The sequence below is a fragment of the Falco punctatus genome (assembly GCF_963210335.1).
Source record: "Falco punctatus genome assembly, chromosome: Z".
NCBI classification, from domain to species: domain Eukaryota; kingdom Metazoa; phylum Chordata; class Aves; order Falconiformes; family Falconidae; genus Falco; species Falco punctatus.
This window is the reverse complement of record NC_137586.1, coordinates 51,553,625-51,574,934: the sequence shown is the minus strand read 5'-3', so window position 1 is coordinate 51,574,934 and position 21,310 is coordinate 51,553,625.

Below are 21,310 nucleotides of genomic sequence, written 5' to 3'. Positions count from 1 at the left end.
GTTTTATCCATGCTCATCCTCATAGAAAAGGATATACATTTAGTGCAGCAATGCTTGTTGCCTGAATAGAAGCAGTAAGACGAATCTGTGTAATATTGTGCTGGGTAAGTTCATAAGCAAAGCATATTAGCCCAGGCATTTATGTTTAGCAGTTTATTTTTAGCATATTCACATGGTCTGGTGGAGTCCATTAGCACAGGACTAGATCTGACATAGACATGTGGTACTGCAGTCTAAAACTGCAACATAAGGAGCTCTCAGACTCTGGGAACCTAAACTGTAGGCAAACTCCTGCTTAATGCTGCAGTTTTGAAACATATATTGTCCTTCTCTGTCCGCCTGGCGCTGCTCTAGTTTTGCATAGGCTAAGTAACTGTGTTATTAAACCCTTGAAAACAATCACTTGGTAGTTCTTGAATCACCATTTTAGGACAATATATGTTGAAACTGTTATTGGAAAAAATATATAGCTTCTGGGACAAGGGCGCAAGGTGCTTCTCTCTCCCTCTCCCTGTTGCTGCAGGTTGTCATAACCACTAGCATATAAAATTATAACCTCTCTTGTGTACACCTGCACTTTATCTCTCTCTCTCTTTCCTTCCTTCACAGCTCCCCAGCCCTGGAAAATCTTCAACTCTTTGGTGAACAGAGGTACAATTCCAATCAGGAAGATGGAGAAAAGCAGTATGGCACATGAGGGTAGAGTGCTGGGTCACAACAACCCCACGCAAGGTGACGACAGGCTTGGGGAAGAGCAGCTGGAAAGCTGCCTGGTGGGAAAGGACCTGGGGGTGTTGGTCAACAGCCGGTGGAACATGAGCCAGCAGTGTGCCCAGGTGGCCAAGAAGGTCAATAGCATCCTGGCTTGTATCCCAAGCAGTGTGGCCAGAAGGACAAGGGAAGTGATCATCCCCTTGTACTCAGCACTGGTGAAGCTGCACCCAAACACTGTGCTCAGTTTTGGGCCCCTCACTACAAGGCAGACATTGAGGTGCTGCAGTGTGTCCAGAGAAGGGCAACGAAGCTGGTGAAAGCTCTAGACAACATGTCTTAAGAGGGAACTGGGGTTGGTTAGCCTGGAGAAAATGGGAGACCTTATCACTCCCTACAACTACCTGAAAGGAGGTTGTGGTGAGGCGGGTGTCAGTCTTTTCTCCCAAGTAGCAAGTGATTTCCTATGAGAGGAAATGGCCTCAAGTTGTGCTGCAGAGGTTTAGATTGGATATGAGGAAAAACTTCCTCACTAACAGGGTTGTCAAGCATTGAAAGAGGCTGCCCAGGGAGATGGTTGAGTCACCATCCCTGAAGGTATTTAAAAGACACTTAGATGTGGCACTTAGGGACCTGGTTTAGTGGTGGACTTGGCAGTGTTAGGTATACAGTCAGACTCAGTGACCTTAAAAGTCTTTTCCAACCTGAATGATTCTATGATTCTGTCATGAGTTACTACAGTTTGGGGGGAGCGAGAAGATATATGTTAGAAGGGAAGAGACTGCACTGAACTTGGGTCTCCAGTGTTGTGGGTGAGTGCTGCAGTGACAAAAGTGCAACCTAATCCCATTTTCTTGAAAGGTGCAGTGGCACTGCAAAGATGGTCAGCAAAACTGAGGCAGCCCTTGGTAAGTAATGTTGATGACAGAGAGAGTGGTGAGATCTCATGTAGAACCCTGGCTTCCCTGGTTCCTCTTGGCTTTCTCCATTGCCCAGACTGCGACTCCCTCTTTAGTATACCCCCATCTCTTGGACTCCATTTGAAGCCATTAACTGTTCACAAACAGTTTATAGGAAGACTGGATGTTTTACACAGTCTTATGTATTCCTGTCATGAAGGTAACACACTAAGGATCAGGTACTTTAGCACCTAGTTTTGGATCATTAAATCTTTTAGAAAACACATTTTTAAGTTTGTTCTCCAGTGTACATAGGTACATACAGTTGTGTATCAAGCCACTGTGTCTACTTGTCATATCCGTACAAAAATGTCACTGTACTGCACGCTGCACTTGGGGAATTAAGCAATGAAATGATTCTTGCTTTACTTGTGCAGAGGAAGAGCTTCAGAGACTCATGACATAAGTCTCACTCTTATGGCTAATTTCACCAGAACACCTCAAATTTCTTCAATTCCTATATAATTTCTTTTCAATGAATGTGGAATATTTAAGTGAGATCCTGCTTCTGCGTTCTAGAACTAGAAATCTTGAGGAAAAAGTTTTACCTGCTGGAGTCAACTTAGCAAGCAAAACAATCCAGAAGCATATGGGAACTTAGGAAAAATTACTTAGGAAGGGAGTGTTGAGAAAAGAAGACTGGAAATAATTCTGCAATGTCAGTTCTAGGACTTTTTGTGCCTTCTGCTGTAACAATGCTCATTTTGTAGAATAGTACAATGCAGGGTATGAAAAATGGGTTTCCATGCAGAAATAGACAATGGTATCTGAAATACTACCAAAAATGAAAGGGAAGAGAAGGAAAGAAAGAAAACAGATTCATTTGGGCCTGAGAAGTTCTGCGAAACATACATTTCTGTAAAGTTGGCAAGACTAATGGGTGCCGGATGATAATCGCAAGGAGCCCTACAGGCACAAGCTCAAGCCAGGACTTACTCCCGTTAATCACAGAAGATGTAAAAGGCCAAATGCAGCATACAATTAAGGCAGGCTATTGCAGAAGAGGAAACAGGTCACACAATAGGAAGATGTTCTTTTCCCCTCCCTACCTCTTGGCAAGACATGACTCCACAGTAGGCAATAGCGAAAGATGCTCGAGAAACTATTGCATCAAGTAAGCATACATATACAGCTAGGTTAAAAAAAGATAAATGCAAGAGGAAAAAAATTAGTCAAAAAAAACCAGAATTAATATTAATCACAAGACGGAGAGTATTCAAACAATTTTGGGAGTTTCAAACTAGACATTCAACTTGTAGGAATAAAGCTGACAGATTTCTTGTTGAAACATTCATAAGACCTTAAAAATCATCAGGAAAATACAGAAAATTTATCAGAACCAAAGCCATGAAATATATGGATAAAAATTGTATCTCCTGAAATTTCACTGTTAGATTTCCAGAATCAGCTTTTTAACATGTTAACCTGTTTTCACTGAAAGCCTGATTTTAGAGCATCAAGAGTTGTGAATCCCACCAAAACTTCTTCATCCTTAAATTCAGGGACTGCACTGAGCATTTTCCTCAGAAAGAAGAAATAGACCAAATGTCTACCCTTAAAGCTATAATGATCACACCTTTGATTCAGCTAGCTAGAATCCGCATCCATTTAACTCAGCATTGGAAGCCAAAGTATCTAAAGGAAGAGGAAATGAACCAGAAATGAACAACAATGTTCTTAAAGATACTATGGGATGAAAGATTTCTACTTTTCTGGTCAGTAGAATCTTACTGAGACATGAAAATAGGTACCACTTAGCTTAAATCTGATATTTGCCTCTTCATGAATCTCAAGTAGAAAGCCATGAGAGCTGCCCAGAGGTTATTTGAAATCAGGCTACCACTCCTCTGGCTCAGATGTCACTAGGAGATGGATGAGATCTTACAAAGGTGTCCAGACTTTTGAAGGCACTAAAGCTGGGTATGTAAGTCCTTACAAAAGCATGTAAGGCTGTGAGAAGCCTGCACTGTCAAATAGGTACCCAAACCTTCATCTTAATTCTTCTGTGAAGGTTTAAATCAATCTACAGCTAAACATAATTTATCAGCCTAAGTCTCAGGAAAGACAATATATTTTGTACGCAAAATACATTTTAAAATACAGTGTCAAAAGAGATTTCAAGCAGAGGAAAATCTTGAAAGGTTGCATTCAAGCATCCAAAATCCAAGCCACTGCACGTATTCCATCAAGCCACCTCCAAAGAAAAGATCAAATGCCTAAGAAGGATGCAACCCTGGGAATTGCCTAGAGCCAGGTTCTGCATATGAGTTTACATATGTAGAAGGAATTTTTCTGGAATTTAGGTTTTACTATAAATTCTTAAACTACAGTGAAAGAATTCTGGATTGTGTTCATAGAGGACATCTGGTGTAGTTTCATATTTGGCGTCCTCAGTCTGTCTTTACAGGTAGTGTTTTAATGCTTATGATATTTCACTCCACAATATTTTTCCTTCCCTAGTAAGAGAACAGAAGACTTCTCAATTCATTGGTGGGAAATAAAGAATTGGAGCTGTAGGTATAATAATGTAATAGGTATGTCAGATTGGGAGAAAATCCAATTTTTTTCAGCATTCACTTTGTCTTATTTTGCAGTTCTGAAGCATCATGATCAAACTTTTTAGACAGCAGTTCAAATGATTTTCCTTAAAAAAAGCTTCAATTAGTTCAAGTATTTATTACCTGTCTATTGAGGAAATATGTAATGTTCTGCAAGGGCTGTTTTGAACATTGGCTGGATAACCTGTGGAAGACATGTTTACATACATTTTTGGAAGAAAAATAAAGGTGTAATGAAGGAAGTTGATTCATGGGTGAGGAAGTGTCAAGCCTCCTCTCAGAAGGCAAAGCTGGAATAAATTAATAATGAAAAGAATTTGGCAGTGGGGAAAGCAAGAAAATAAGGCATCTGCAAAGGAAGGCATTAATCTCTACAGGCTCTGGATCAGAATTATCTGTCCTGATATGTTTAGGGATGGGATATATCATAGTATGTTAATTTCAATGTGTAGGAAGTGTCAATAAGCTATGGCATATTGCTAAAAGGATGAAAATATGACATAAAGAGAAGGTGACCCAGAAAGGGCAGGTCCCAGTAGTAAATAAATCACGCAAAGATGCATGCAAAACTCTGATGACCAGCAAGCCAGCTAGAATTTTCTCCATTTGGAAGGATAAGCTATTTTGATAGCATTAATCCCAAAGAGGTGTCAAGCTTTGAAAAATCTGTCTGCAGAGTCAGAACGTCATAAATGGAGTTTATTTAGATATCGTGGAGCAGGATGTGTTTTCCTATGTCTATTAGCACAATAGAGAGGATTAATCCAATTGCAGCTTTCCTCACCTTTTTGCCCATAGACGGGGGCAATGAGACAGCATATGAAAGGTTACTTAATGGGTAAAAACCCAAAGCGTGGCCTTTTTCCATGCCAGCTGGGTCCATGATATCTTCATATATATATATATATATGTCTCAAATTTATATCTGGAAGGTAATACCTTAAGCCTTACGTCTGCAAATTATGATAAAAATCACATATAAACCTACAATATTCTGGTCCTGTTTTTGCTCTTTTGTGACCTCAGACTGAGTCAGCTGGAGAACTAATGCAAGAAAGAATTAAATACCTTATATGAGCTTCTCATCAAATTTATGCCCAGAGAAAAACTGTCTTGACTAGATGAAGAGATACAGTTCAAACCAATAGTTGGAACTATGCCACCAGTAAAGGTAAAAATACAGAGAAGTAAATATATGGAACCCATAGAAGACAGGAAATAAAGATAAATAAACAGTGCAGGTTGTTCTGTGTCTTGCGAAGAGGCAGGAAGAAGTTCACAAAGTGGAATGAGGCATCTACCCATCTGTGCGTGGATGAAATGGTCTAAAAAGTGAGAATTCAGATCACTTGGTCAATTGCTGAGAGAAATTGCTGACCATCACTCCCTTTATTATGGGAAAAGTTTCTGTTTGGACTTAGAAATTTTTGCCATTGGTCTTTCTTCTTTCTATAGCAGTACTGCCAGTACCAGATCAAGCTTTGGCAGACTACAGAGTTTGCTTTGAGATATGACTTGGAAAGAAGGTGAAATCACTTCAACCTGGAAGCTGTTAGGTCTTAGCTATAGAGGAAGCAAATGCTCTGAGAGATGGAAAGGCTACACCCTGCAAACTGCTCTGAGGTCTTTTGCACAAGCAGTGCACTGGGAGATTAGCCTCATGCCCACATAGCAGGAAGAGGGGGGACATATCCTTCTGTGCACATCCAACAGATGTGGAAAGCCTCAGAGCAGCCAACCAGCCTCCCCATTCCAGACCCTAAGGATCCCCATAGGTAATCTTTCTTCCACTAGTCTTACCTTGGATGGGTGTGGGTGAGTATTCATTTTCAGTAACTCTTTCCCCAGAGATGAGATGTTTGCTTAGGTCCTGTTCAAATATAGTTCACATTTGCATCATTGGGATTGGGAACTCATCAAACCTATAAATATTGGTCAGAAATAGGAACACTGAAGGGCTGTGGAAATACACATATGTAGCAAAAATGTGTGTCTACCAGGCTACTGTACTCCTCCTGGGCAAGGCTGTGTCTCTTGCTGCCTTGATCCATCCCTTTATTAAAAAGCAGGGTCTTGGTGGATTTATTGGTGGTGAATCAGCCTTCCTGCAAACACATCTGTTTCTACAAACTGTGTCATAGTCTCTATATGGCAAGTTCCACTAATACCGCGCTAGTTTGTTGATTTGTCTTACTTTGTGTCCCATAGGCATTTGGAGGAGAGAAAGTGAGGATGAACACAAAAACAATTTGGACTCTGCCTATAAATAAAAGATTGCAGATCAAGGTTGACAAATTCACCCCTTGAATAACTTCAGAGGAGTTACCACAGGTCAAGCCAGTGGCATGCTCTCTACCATACCTTATCTTATTAGGGATTATTGTGCTTTCAGAGAAGGGTTCACAAAATCCTCCTTTCATCCCAAGATTTGCTTCCTAACCACCTTTAATGAGATGAACTTGCATAATAAGTGCCCTTAGTAGTTATATCTTTTCCCAAACAATGTTGAGTCATTTGGCCTGTTGCAGTGTTTCCCTTGGCGCATGAAAAAAGGAAGCTTGCCACAGCAAAGACAGAATTTTACTTACGAAGTCAGAGAGTAGGCTTGTTCTGTGAAAGTACAAAGAAGGTCTAGGTAGCACCAGAAAAAAATGTCCCATGTTTACGATTAAAAGCATCTGTTTGATGCTTTCAGCATTGAGTAGATTTTGAAAATTATTTGTGGCCTAGCTAGGGTGCTTAGTGCTAGATCTTAAGAAATGAGCTGTAAATGTTATGTGACCCCATAGGATAAATGAGAAACACCAACAGGAATTTTTCCTTCATCATTCCACCCAGGACACTAGTGAAGCACAAATGGGCATGATTACAAGAGTCGAACACATACATGTAACCCATTAATGGCTGCTTCCAGCAGACTTGTGCACACGCCTGAGCAGAGTACAGAGCCACTTTGGACCAGCAGAGTCTCCTCCAGGGTCTCTTTATGCTACAAGATGTAGCTACAAGGGTATTGTTCTGGAAATGCTGGTTGTTAGTGGGAACGGGCCTGAAAGTGGAATAGGAGAGACAAGAGATACCATCATTATGTGAATCCAGTGAAGGTAATACTTTGTAAATGTAATTTAAAGAAGCAAGATGGCTCTTCCAAGTGGCAAAGGGACTGTTGGCTCTGGAACATGTGTAGTGTCCAGAGAAATGCCTCTGTATCAAGACATGCATTAGCATCACCATAGGGTTAAACCCCTTTTACCTCTTGTCTAATGGAGATAGCGCTAGGGAGAGAGGCAAACACTTTATGTCCCAGGGCCAGTCATTTCATGTCTTTCTGTCTCCGACACTGTCCTCAGTGTTGCTTACATCTAATTTCTCAGGAAGTGGTTTGAGAGAAGACATAGCATTTCAGATGTGTTTGCACACAGCCTGGACTAACTGAATCTGGTGACTTTGACTGGCACCTTTAGAAATACTGCTAAAAGATAAGACTATATGTTTTACCATAATGCAGGTTTTATACCCAAGCAAATATAACATTACTGGAGAAGCACAGGCTTTCTGGCATCAACTTATTTTATTATCAACTGTCCAGCCTATTGTATGAAAAGAAGCCAGAGAACAGAAAAGATGTGCTGCATTGTCACCAAATAAAATGACTTTCCCACATTCTGAAGTCTTGTAAACTGTTATCAGCTCAAGGTGAACCACAGCAACCATAGGGTCTGACTGACGCAAGTCTTTCCAGCACAGCCCTTGTCTCTTTCTTCTTATCTCTTTTGAATTCATCACAGTTTAGATTCTGCAAGCATAAACAGAAAGTGCTGAGAGTGAGTCAGCCTGCCTGAACACAACTGTTTCCTCATTGCTGCTTCCAAAGAACCTGAATCCTTCTAGTGGGAGGTTTTGTTTCTGGAACAGCCTGACCCCAGTACCCAGGACAAAGTGATCTTCATACTCCTCTCCCCAGCGTGCTTCAAAAAAAATAAAACTTTAAGCATACATGTGTACATAGAATCCACATCCACAAATGTATTCACAGAAATTAACATGACATTAAAGCTAAAAGTAGTCATTGAAACCTAAGAGTGAGAGTATATATGTTACAAAGATGAGTTCTAAACCAATATAAATGTCATAATAATCAGGACAGTGAAGTTAAGCTGTTAGCCTTTGACTTGGATGACAGGATCGCTCACCATGAATTCAGACATTTCTATAAAAAATTTAATTAGACTTCTGTGGGAAGGAGGAGAAATTCATCGCGATCTGAAATAAAGCTGAGTCTTAAGTACATAAATAAGTAAATTGAGCTGTATCTTTTCTGGGGAGAACATAATTGGCACTGAGTTGATTCACAGCTGTTTTTTGGAAACTTACCAGCCCACATCTATGCACATGTCTAATATACAAACATAGCTGTGCCTCTGGAGAATTTCAGGTAGTTGCATTTGCCATTGTTTGTTCCCAGTGGGCAGCATCATAAACCTCCTTGATATTGCAAGTAACCATGGTCATCTAGTGTCTTCTTACTTTCCTTCCATCTTTCCTTCCTTCCTTCCTTCCTTCATAGAAATAATTAAACCTGAACAGAAATAGGTCTAATGCTGAGGCAGACTACTAGTCTGGGAAGTCTGCTTTTAAATCTGTTTCTGCTATGCTACATAGCCCACAGTATGCAAATTTGCATGATGAAAAGTGCTAATTTTGGTATTGTGGTGCAGTACTTTGAGTCAATAATAAACATTTCAACGTTTTCAAGCATGTATTTTAGAGATTTCTGTAATGATCCAGATTTTTTAAGTAACCCCCAAATGCTAATAGAAACATCATTCCCTTACAACCGCTTCCAAAACTGTATAAAGAAAGTGTATCTGATAGATTAAAACCCCTTCCTAAGCATTTAAATAGAAATAAAATTTATTTCCTTGTAGGACTAAAGGGAAAAGGACCACCAACATATTTTGCCTTCTGGTCATCTGGAACCAGTGCAATTATTTTTCTTTCTTTTTCTTTTTGTTAAAACTGTTGGAGATTTAGCAACAGCTTTTAAAGACAAACATAATGCTGTCATAAACTAGATTAAAATTTATTTTAAAAAAATAACCCCACAAAAGCCAGGAAATTTACAATGCAGGAAAACCCTTCATACTTACGTTCAATGTGTGTGGAAAAATATGTTAAGAGTTGTTCCAGTTTCCATCAAAATTTAGGAAACATCTACTCATAACAGCAGCTATTTGACCAAATAATTAGGAATGGGCTGGAAGAGGCATTAAAGCTAACTAAATAGGAACAAATGTTGTTGCAAACTGAGGTCCTAGTGAATTAACCTGGAGAGGTCATACTTACTTAAATATCCTGCAATGCAGAGGTTCAAACTGTTCTGTCAACAGGTAATAGCCTGCTAAAAATCTGAGTGAAGATCTTAAAATTTTACATCAAATACCATTTTGAATTTTACATGGATAGGAAATTTGATGGCATGGTGACTTTTAAGAATATGACTGAAATGCCAAAGGTTTAGAACAATGGAAAGCAACCATCTAATAGGGTTTTTTGGTATTGTTTTTTTTTTTTAATTTCTAATAGTTCATTTGTTCTTGGCATTGTTAATGACAGTTTTTATTTTGAAAAGCAGGTCAAAAATCATATTATGTCATCTTATGTTTTTCACAACATCTTTTTTAAAAGTTTATGTTTTAAAATGTTACTTGCTGGAAAATGCAAGTCTTCACTGTTTTCTGGTGTAACTATCCGTTAAAAAAAAAAAAAAAAAAAAAAAAAAAAGGAAGTCGTATTTCCCTGTTTGTTAAGTGCCTATCCAAGGCATGCAACATATGATAGACAGTAGATCTTTTCTCCCCTCCGTCTTATGATGGAAAAGATTACAACTCATTCCACCTTTGATGAGCAGGATGAAAGTGGATTGACAAAGTGGATTGACGCATAGCACTGGCTGGTTTCATTGCTCTGATGAAACTTGTTGCATAATGTGAACAATTAGACACAAATTTTACAACTGGTCGTCATAAGCAAACCTATTGTTAAGAGGCTGTTATTTTCCTTGACAAGCCAATACTGCTGACTTGAACCTATAGGCCGTTCCAAGTAGACGTGTGCTGAGGACCTGGTTATTCATGCACCTGTTTGCTGTGCTAAACACGCAGTGAAATCAGTGTCATCACCTGCTGAGGAAGCGGTGTCCTGGCCTCGCTGGAACATGGAAATGTGGGTGCAACAACTGAAAAGCTGCTCTGACCTGGCTAAGAACACCTCACCAATGTTTTTGGTGACACTAGACAGAAGTTTATGAGTTCATTTGGATTTGAGGATCACACTTTATATAAAAACCCATGATGTTCTGGGAAGACTATCCAGCACACAGCTTTTTCCTTTATGAAACTGAGTGATTTTTGACTTTGTTGATTCAGAGACTGCATATTACCATGCTGCAAATCCAGGTTTTGAATTTTTCCGCAATAAGGACACATTATATCTTTTCCTGATACCTAGACTCTAAATGCCTGCTATTTGCAAGCGCAGAAGCGAAAGGAAATGGCATCTAATTTTAATCCTGAGTCTCCATTTTTTATTTGTACTGTAGAAAATGGTTGTGGTTTTGGCAACTCTAAACTATTGTCACACAAATCCACAAAACAGACATCGATTTCTAAGGCCTTGTTCTCTTCAAAGTGTAATGGTATAAACCTGGAATAAGTTCATTCAAAGGGAGCATTGTTGAGACAGGAGCACTGCCATCTGAGCAAAAGTTTGCTCCAGGTTAGACCCTAAAATATAGCCAGAAAAAAAATTCACATTGCCTCTTGAGCTCATTTTCTTAAGTAATCTGAAGAATTTAGAAGTAGAAGTACTATTTAATTTCATCTCTACAAAGGCTGAGCAATGCTGAGATGACCAAATGTGTTTTTGAGGTTGGATGGATGTTTCTTTTCCAGTTTAAAACCAGTTTAATCTATACAATTCATTCTGAGACACTTTTCTGCAGGCAAGTTTCCTTTTCTAGAGAGTTTTGGGGGTTATTTTCTAAATTTTAAGGAAAAATAAGTGGATCAAAAGTTTTACAAAATCAAACCCAAAATGAATCATTTTGTTTCAGGTCAAGCAAATTATCTGGGATGACCTGGACTGTTGTCTTCCTTTTTAGTGGAGAAAAACAAAAACATTTTGAGACATCCTGTTGCCACATTATTTCTAATAAAATCAGAAGGAGAATGCTGCTCCCATTAACTTGCCAGGCTGATTCATAAAATTCAGAAAGGCATTTAGACTTTGCTGATTCTTTCTCCCAAAAACTATTCACAGCTCATCTAGACTCGAAAGAACAGCACAAAAGAAGAGAGAGGCGGTGAGAGGATCTTCAGAGTGCGAATATGACCTGCATCTCGGTAGATTTGTGGTTGTTGGATGCTGTTGAAAGGGGTCACTTTGAAATAAGGCAAATAGGTTATGCAGACCCCTGTGACAGACACCACCATTGAATGTGCTTTTAGTGTAGTGATAAATAGCGTTTGCTGGCTTTGGAAGGAATTTGCAGGCTAGGGCAGGATGGCTTTCAGCATCAGATTTGTCCTTAGAACAAAAGGAACCCCAAGGTCTGTATGCAAGCTGCCTCTTTATCTGAGGCTGTTTTCAACACATATGTGTAAACAGCAGTTTTTCAAGAGAATCTGATTTTGAGAGGAGGTCCGTGTGAAGTTTCTGAGTAAACTGGGGTGTTGCAGCTTTCTCAGAAGCACTGGCAGGAGATGTAATGAAAGCATTATTTGTTATTTGTGCAGAAAGGTTTACACTTAGCAGATGAATAGCGTCGCTATTGTCCTTCTGGCAGAGGATGCATGCCCAAGTGACGGTGGAGCGTAACCTAAACCAAGTCAACAGAACTGCCACCGTTAGAGGTGCACTGGGGAAGCGACACGGCGGGATGCTGCTGCGCGTGGCCACAGACACAGCCGTGCCGGCTCGGCGTGCCCCTCGCTCGGGGGCGGGGGCGCAGAGCCGGCGTGCGAGCCGGGCAGGAGCAGCGAGCTGAGGGCAGTGTCCCGCAGGGGGGCTTCTCTCCGTTGCCGGCCAAGCACCGCCGCAATTGCCAGCCACAACCTGCGAACAGGCACCCGGGCCGCGGCGGGCCGGGCCCTCCCGGAGCACCCCGTTGCCATGGCACCTCCCACACACACCCCCGCCCCCGCGGGATGGCGGGACAGCGCGCGCCTGCGCGCATCCCCGCAGGCCCGCACCGGCACCGGCACCGGCCCTCGCGCCGCTGGGAGCCCGGGCGCGGCTCCCGCCGGGGACCCCGCCGTGCCGGCACCGCCCTCGCTGCCGGGTTAACGGCCCGAGTTCACGGCCGCGCGCGCGGTCGGTGTATCACGCGGGCGAGCGAAGAGCGCGCTCCTGGCCGGGGGCGGGGGGTGGGCGCCCGGGGCCGGGGGCCGGTGCGGAGCCCGCGGGCGGCCCTGCGAGGCGGCGGTGCGGGGCCGCGGCGCGCTGCGGGCTCCGGGTCGCCCTCCGCTGCGGCGGCCGCTGAGTCACCGCTGCCCCCGCGTCGCCTGAGGTCGCTCACCCGCAGGCAAAGCCTGAGCACGCCGCTGCCTTGCCACAGGCCAGGGCTTCCCGTGCGTTGTGTGGGTGTGTGCGACACACGGGAGGTGGCACCGGACGTCAGGTCAAGGATGTTCACTCAGTCAGACCGAAGAAGAGTAAGAATATTTTTAAAAAGCCCCGATCTATGAGAACAGTATTCTTCCAGCCAGTATTTTGAAACAATGAGGGCCTGCTAGCACCCCCCTCTTAACTTTGGCTGCTGTGCACACAGCTTCTGTCGGCTGCAGTTTGTTTTGAGAACGCTGAGCACATCCAAGTTTCATTTCTAGTTTTTAACCCTGGACCTATGATTTTCAGTGATTGCCTGTGAGAAGAAATATTTTTTAAAAAATATTTTGCCATTCCCCCTCTCTGTCGCCAGAGCTACTGATACCTCTTCAATTGTAACTGCAGCATAATAGATTTTCGTATTTTAGAGTACATACTGATTACAAGCTTGAGTTTGACATTTTCATGTTTTTCCTGTTAGGAAATAAGTAATAAAAAAATTAACATAAAGGGAGAAAAAACACACTCTATATAGATAGACACATATCAATTTGTCCTCTGTATCTGCTTAGGGGTATATATATATAAGTACATTTACATAACACTCAGTACTAAGCTTTTATATTTCAAGCTTTGAACACTACCGTCTGTTTATCAAACAGGCAAGACAGGACTGTGATGAATTTTAAGTATAATCCTTTACCTCATACATTTTAGTCTATAATATGACAGTACTGTTGCCTCAGAAAAACTTACTTCACCGATCAAGATGTTTTCTTCAAATGCAATTAAATACAGCAGTGAGTAGCTGATAATCTGATTTATCAAAATCTACTATATTTTTAATGCATAGGATTTTGTGAGGCATATGCCGCTGAATTATTCCAGCACAGAAGCACCATGATGTGGAATTGTTACGAAAGCACTAGAGTCTGGACTTGGAAGATAAATCGCTGAGGTACCTAATCATCTCCTTTCCTTTGAGACAACATATATGGTTTTGTGCTTCTGAGTTCTCTCTGGGGTGCTCAGATGAGTGGTAACAGATAACAATGCAAAAGGTAATGTCTTTTTTTGTTTGAGGAATGATCCCTGGGGGTGAATGTTATAGAAAGGTGTACTGCCCTCCAGACTTCATTAGAAGTCCCTGCCCAACGTCTGCTTGTTTTGAGACTTTTACAACTACCTGCAATTACTTCCTCAGTGTTAAAAACTGTTCATAAGCTTATGAATAAATCCAGTGCGTTTCCCTGTCCACTTTGACATTTTGGACCACGGTCAACTTGGAAGAAGGAGCACCGTCTGCTGAATTGCAATGGGTAAATGTAACCTGTTTTTTTTTAAATAAACCTGTGGTATATGAACAATGCTTTCCCTCAGGGGAATGTTCTCACCAGCTTGATTCATGGAAAGTTATTCATCTCCCTACCTCAAGGAAAGAGTATGTATCTAATTCCTGAGAATAGACTATTACATCACATGTGAAGAGATGGTTCAATGTGAGGCGGAGCTGTGAGAACTTCCAAAGGCAGCAAAGTTTGCCATTGCAATCAGATGTTGTTCAGATTAATTTGTGTTGCATCTATAGGAAATACTTCACAATTAGCATATTACAAACATTCTTGTCCCGTGAGATGACCTAATACTGTTGGCCTTTTCCACCTCTGATTTTGCTGGAAGTGCAAGTTACAGCAGATATTCTCTCATTACTTAACTAATTGTCACCACTTGCTTCATTCATTCCATGACATAATATGTGGTATCCCATGAAAGGCTTGTAAAAATGTGCTTATGCATCATTATTATGGGGTACTGATGTCAAACTGGGAAAATGCCATGAGGTAAATGCTTAATAAATCATTGATCTCTGAGAAATGAATGATACAAATAGATCATGTATACTTGGAAGCATAATACAGATGAAAAAGGGCTACATGAGCTTATCTGACCTGAATATTTTTAAGGATGGAGCAAACAGGCATGACAGTTTTCTAAGGTACAAGATACAAACAAACCAGTGCAATTTTTTCTGTGAACAAAATTCGCTGTGACTTGAGCCTTTTGATTTGGCTGAATATTGCTCTCTCCTGGCACTGCCTGCCCTTGCCTGATCTAAAGTGTGGATCAGAGAACCTTGCTGAACAGTTGACTGGAGATCATTTTGCTATAATATCATCTTAATAGAAAGTGTGGGTTTGGTGGCTTCTTAGCACCTGGTTATCTTTCTGAAAAAGGAATAAGGCTTAAACTGAAAATTGCAGAAGCTGTATTTTCCTCTTCCCCCTGTAACTTGTGTAGATTAAGGGAACCTAACCTAGGAAAGTAAAATGCAAAAGAGTTGTGTTATTAAAGTATTGGATTAAGACTTAGAAGTTGGTTTTAGCAATCCCTTCCATTTTGCCTTATGCAAAACTCTTTCCTAGTCTGAAGGATAAGAATAAATCCCTGCTCTGCCAGCAATTGCTGTGTGGTTTCTGGGAAGTCATTTAGACATTTGTCCATGGAGGTGAACAAGTGGATCCAAGCTAACTCAGTTTACACTTGGAGAAGGATGGATGTGACCTGGAAGTTAGAGAGCTGTTCTAAGTGTGCTGTGCCTGACCTAAGAAGTCTTGTACTTACAGGTTGGGTTTATTAGCTTGAAAATAAGAGTCATACCAATGCAGTAATATGGCATCTGTCCAATATGGCTCAGAGGAGCTTGGGTCTGTCCACACATGTCCATGTCAGCAAGACCTTGGCTTTTCTGGACTAGGTGCTCATGGTGAACATCTATGTTGCAGGTCTGTAATTAACCCATTTAGTGCCACAAATCCAAACCTGAGTTTCTTAAAGCCCTTGTTCAGCTGTGGTCTCATTGTGGAGTTGATTAATATGCACAAATGTTCTTCTGGCTCCTAAAGGTCTGCTTGGTGTGCCCAGGAGTCCTCAGACTTGAAAACACTGAGTTAGGAATTTCCCTTTCCAACCTGTAGAGCTGGGCCAATGGGTGTGTTCAGCACATTCCTACCCAAACAGCCTCTGCTCAAGGCATTGTCTGGAGCAGAGGAAAAGGGTCCTCCTCATGCAGAATCTCACTGGTTCATGTACTAGTTAGACTTATAGACTGTCTCTGTACACCAGTTCATCTGGAAATCAGGTTTCCCATCCCTGTTTTATCTCATGGCTTGTCTTTTTCACCATATTGTGGTGAGGTTGGATACAGGAAGTGGAGGGGACTGGAGTGGCTGCAGTGATGGTCATTATCTAACCCTGGGATCCAGTAACACCAGGAACAGGATGGCACTGAGTCCGAGTCTTTCTTATCCTAGCTAAAAGTCACTAACATGTTACAATATGATAAAAAAAAAAAAAAAAAAAAAAAAAAGAGAGAGAGAGAAACTGAGTTCTTGATCTAAAGGGGGGAAAAAATGTGCTTACATCCAGAAAAATCTTTAGATTCTCCACAGAAGGGAAGAGCTTCCTCTGTACATCTAGAGTAATAGGGACTTAAATGTGGCTGATAAGAATTCAGGAGGCATCCTTGTCTTCACTTTCTTCTCAGCCACCTTAAGAAATTTCTGACACAGATGATCACATTCTAAGGATCCACGCTGAAGAAGGATCCTGGCCTTTATCTTGGAAGGTAAGACTCTAGGTGGGGAAATACGTTCTGCACTAATATGTCAAAATTACCTCTGGGGCTTCTGCTTGCCTGTCAAGTGGTAATGATAACACCACCTTATCACATAAGGATATGGTAAGGAAAGGTGTTTGTTCCATTATCTCCATTATTAGAGAATTCCTGAATGTAAAGAAGGAAAGGAAACATATGCTATGGAAAAGGCTACTCCACTTGCAGATTGTTCTGACAGATGGAGATTTCCTAAAGAAGAACCTGTCAAGTAAGGTGACCTAATATGGACCATAGTCTGAATAAGAAAAAGCTTTTTGGGGGGGGTTTCCTTCCCTCTGCTGGCCACTTAAACATTTCACAGTTTAATATGGTAATAGAATCTGGAAAATATATGGAAGCTGTTCAAAGAATATATATTCGTTATGTCCCTTGTTGTATCATTATTCTGTAAGTCACTATGGTTACTGCAATAAAAAGGTAGATTTTTTTTTCCTTTTGTATCTTGGCAGAATAGTGGATAAATATTTACTGCATAGCATGGAAACTAAATCTCCAAAGTTCTTTAAAACAATTCTCTAATGATGGAGCATACTGTGCTCTACTAATCTACATGTCCAAACAAACATTCATTGTGTGGATTTCAGTCATTTCTATGTTAACTTCATGCTAGAGGTAAAAGGACAAATTCTGTTCAGCAGAGCTTATAGATTTATTTCTTTTTCTTTGATCACATCTAATGTCTTTCTGGATACTACATTGTAAATTTAAGCACAAACACTCCTGCGAGAGTCAGATGCGTACAAGCTGTTTCAATTTTTGATGAAACTAAAAGAAAATCCAAACTAAAATGTATTCACTAATCTAAAATTAAACAAATAGTACCTCAAATGGCAAAACTGATTCTTTTTGTGCCTTTCTTGCCAAGTTTTCCTTGGGCTCCTGTTCTCTATCTAATAATGTTTTTTATTGACAGTGGCTTGGTAAAAATCTCAAGTAGATGACTGCATTAGTTCTACGTATGTTTGTTACTTTCATTTAAAGTAATCCCCGTGGGCAGACCTTAGAGCACTCTGCAACCACCTGGTTCTTTACCAGGCTCAGACATGGCTTAAGCTTCTAGAAAGGGGCACTGGTTTCTCTTTTTTTCTGCCCTGTGTTCCACCCCCAGCAATTTTTGGCCAGATTTCTAAAACAGCTTAGCCTCTAAGCTCTGTTGAAAGTCTGACCATGCAGCTCTGCAGACCACACAGGACCAGAGCCCACTGCACAATCCAATCTGCAAAACTGGTGCAGTTGGCAGGACAGTGCAATAAAAAACAGCTGCTTATGTCTTGGAAAGTTGCCTCCTTTGGAAATGACCACAGTGCGCTGCTCCTGATAGTGGCAGTGTTAAGATCAGTGCCCTGCTGCACGCTTCTCTGACTAGCAGATTTGGGGGGTTGGCTGTTTTGCTCTGTTAGCAGGCAGAAACACCAAGTACCAGTTAAGACTGAGACTTTTCAGTTTGTGAGTGCATTCTCATGGTAAAAGAGTAGCAAACAAAATACCACTTCTGGCAAACCTCCTCCCTTTCACTATCCTTTGCCAGATTCATGCTTCTGACAGTCATCTTCTGGCCCAGCGAAGGATGTACGTAACAATCCTCTGCTCTAAATACTTGGGGGAAAACTGAAGGAGCCTGTTGATTTCAGTGGAAGTTTCACTAAGACTGAAAGTCAACTGGTCTAAATCATGTCTTGTTTCAGTGAGTGCACCTGCAGGTGACTTTAGCAGGGTCTCTTTCCAAATAATCATCTAAGCAAAACCAGGCTTGGCTTCGGTAGGTGCATCCCCTGAAGCACCTGCTGGGTTGCAAAGATTTCTGAAAGAAGCTGTGGGAATGAAACAAAGCCTACTGCAAGGGAGGAGCATGTAAAACTTGCAGAAATCTTCATACGTTGTAATTTGTGTTGTCATAGCTATTACAGGATACTGTTTGTAGTTTGCCACCTCATTCTTAAAACTACTAATAAATCACTTAAAGTATGTAAACTAATCAGTAAACTGTACTCAGCAATACTGTAAGAAAGAACTTGTGACTCTACTGGCATTAAAACTACAAACAGGTAGCTTGTAAAACATTCACTGACTGAAGATGGGGGAAGCCCTACCCAAAAAAACCAATATAATTAGACATTTTTTATTACACCATGCTTGTGTAATTCCTCTCCTTGAGTAAGGTGCTGAACAGGAAGGAAAATGGCCTTTGGCTGCAGAAGTGCAGGTAATAGTATTGACAGCCACTACATTGGAATATCTTATGTTTGCTGACAAAATAGTAATGACTAAGATGCAATAAATGAGAACAGCTGAACAATACCCCACATACTATTCTCTCCATTTGTGAAATGATACTGGAAATCAGTTCCTTTTACATTTTTACAAAACCTTAAATTAAAGTGTGTCTTAAGTCTAATCTTCTTAAAGATATTCTCTACAAGATTTTTTTTTCTGCACACTAAGTATTTTATTTTTTTTTAATACAACAAAATACCACATTAATCCTCACTTAGCTGGGGACAGGGTGGAATTACTGCCCTTACTCCAGAAAAGGGCAATCTTATGTCAATGTTTTTTCCAGGTGGGGGAACTGCAAATACTCAAAAGCTATCTCGATGCAAAACAGAACAATAATGACATAATTCTTGAGCCATTTTTTTTAATTAGCTGTCTATTTCCCCAGCAAGTTTGAATTAGAATTGTTGGGTTAGGATTTTAAGATGAGTCTTTTCATGTCGAATAAGAGTGCTTCACCCACTGGAGCCTATGGATGAAACAGAAACATCCGTGTCCATTATTTTTCAGAAAAGTTTCTAGGTCTCGTGTGTCTGAAGAAGGAATTTGAAACAAACAAAAAAAAAAGGGGGCAGTATCAAAGCATTCTCCCATTTTAAAGTATTCTTCAGCCATTCTGGGGCATGACTTTGGACTTTTGGTCAACTGGGGTGGTAATCCTAAATTAACAAGATTGTGCACCAGGAATATTCTGTAAGATGGTAAGTAAGTGGAAGATCTTACTTTCCTTGTATCAGAGTGCTCATGCACACTCTTTAGGGACCACCTCTAGAGCAGAGGATGGCCTCATGGGCCTGATGTACAACATTTTTGCCCAGAGAGACTTTTTATAGCTGCAATTAACCAGTGTTATCGCTCAGCCATACACACAAGCTCTAGCATGAGAAGGGTCACCCAGCAAAACTTGGCTGACTTTTATTCATAAGCTACTAACATGATGGTTTTGGTCAAGGGCCAAGTGATCATTTCAGTGGTGCTTTTCCATTAGTGCCTTTGCACTGTATCAGTGGCTATTCTGGAGGGAACGAGCCCTCCCACAACTTCTTCTGAAAGCCCTGACAAATAATTACAAGTAACAGCAGTGCTGAGGTGCACTCCTGGAAGTTATGCAAGCATATACTGGGTACCAGTATCAGAGTGAATATATGAATTCACACATTATTGCTTAGCATGCCTACTGTTTTTACAAGTGGGCTAAAACAGGAATGTGGGCAGCTCAAGCCTGCGAGGTAGGAAATCTACACTGTATGCCTACTCTGATACTGAGTGTATTTAGTACCTTTGGCATTAGTTATGCCAGCTGTTCTTCTGGATGAATGCAATTATTAAATCCCAACAGAGATAAAACTAACTGCCTGTTGCAAATCCTTGATTTTCCTTGTATATTCACTTTGTGTGACAATTTCCGTGTTGTTCTACAAACAACGATTTTCAGGTACATGTCCATTATTCTTTCCTGTGATAAGACTACAGGTAAACTATATATAAAAAATATCAAGGAAATTAAAGATACAATGTTTTTTCATGCAGTAATTTTAATCTTAAAATAATTAAGTGTTCCTTAAAGTTGGAAGCTTAGTAAGAACACTGCTATGAACCTCATGTAATTTCCATTACCTCTTTGTCTTCTTAGTCCTCTTAGTATGTCTTCCAGGCTGTAGTTGATTATGCTGTCTGGAATGTTTTTTCGTAACTAGATCCAGCTTAATGTGCTGGTTTTAGAGTGCTAGCCATTTAAGAGCTGGAAGGAATGTCCTATGACAACAACTAAGGACTTTGGGCTTATCTAGTTCAGAGAAAAGGAAGCTGAGGGGCAACTTCATTGTTCTTTACAGCTTCCTGAGGAGGGGAAGTGGAGAAGGAGGTGATGATTTCTTTTCCCTGGATACAGCAATAGGACACGTGGGAATGGTTCAAAGCTGCACCAGGGGAGGTTTAGAGTGGGCATTAGGAACCATTTCTTTACCAAGAAGGTGGCCGAACACAGGAACAGACTTCCTAGAGAGGTAGCTGATGCCCCGTATCTGTCAGTGTTTAAGAGGCATTTGGGCAATGCCCTTAATAATGTTCTTAATAACATGCTTTAACCTGGTCAGCTCTGAATCAGGCAGTCGTACTAGATGATAGTTGTAGGTCTCTTCCAACTGAGTCTAGTCTGTTCTGTTCTGTTCTGTTCTGTTCTCTTTTGTTCTGTTCTGTTCTATTCATTTTTTGAATAGAAAAATGTAGCAGTAACCCATGAGAGAATATCATTGATCAGAATGATGCTGAATCAGACATGCCTGCTAATATTTAACTACACACTTGTCTGTCTAGGCCTGTGAAAGGAAAGTCCAAGATGAAGTTTATTATATATAAAGGTCAGCAAGCCTCTTCAGCAGTGTCTTTCAGAGGTAACTCCTATTAAGTGCATGGAGCTGAATTTTACTGTTAATTGACCTGACATAAATGGGCTCAGAAATACTCTGATTAGCTTTGCCCATAATCACCATGGTCTAAAACGTCCTGGAGATTTCAGCACAGGA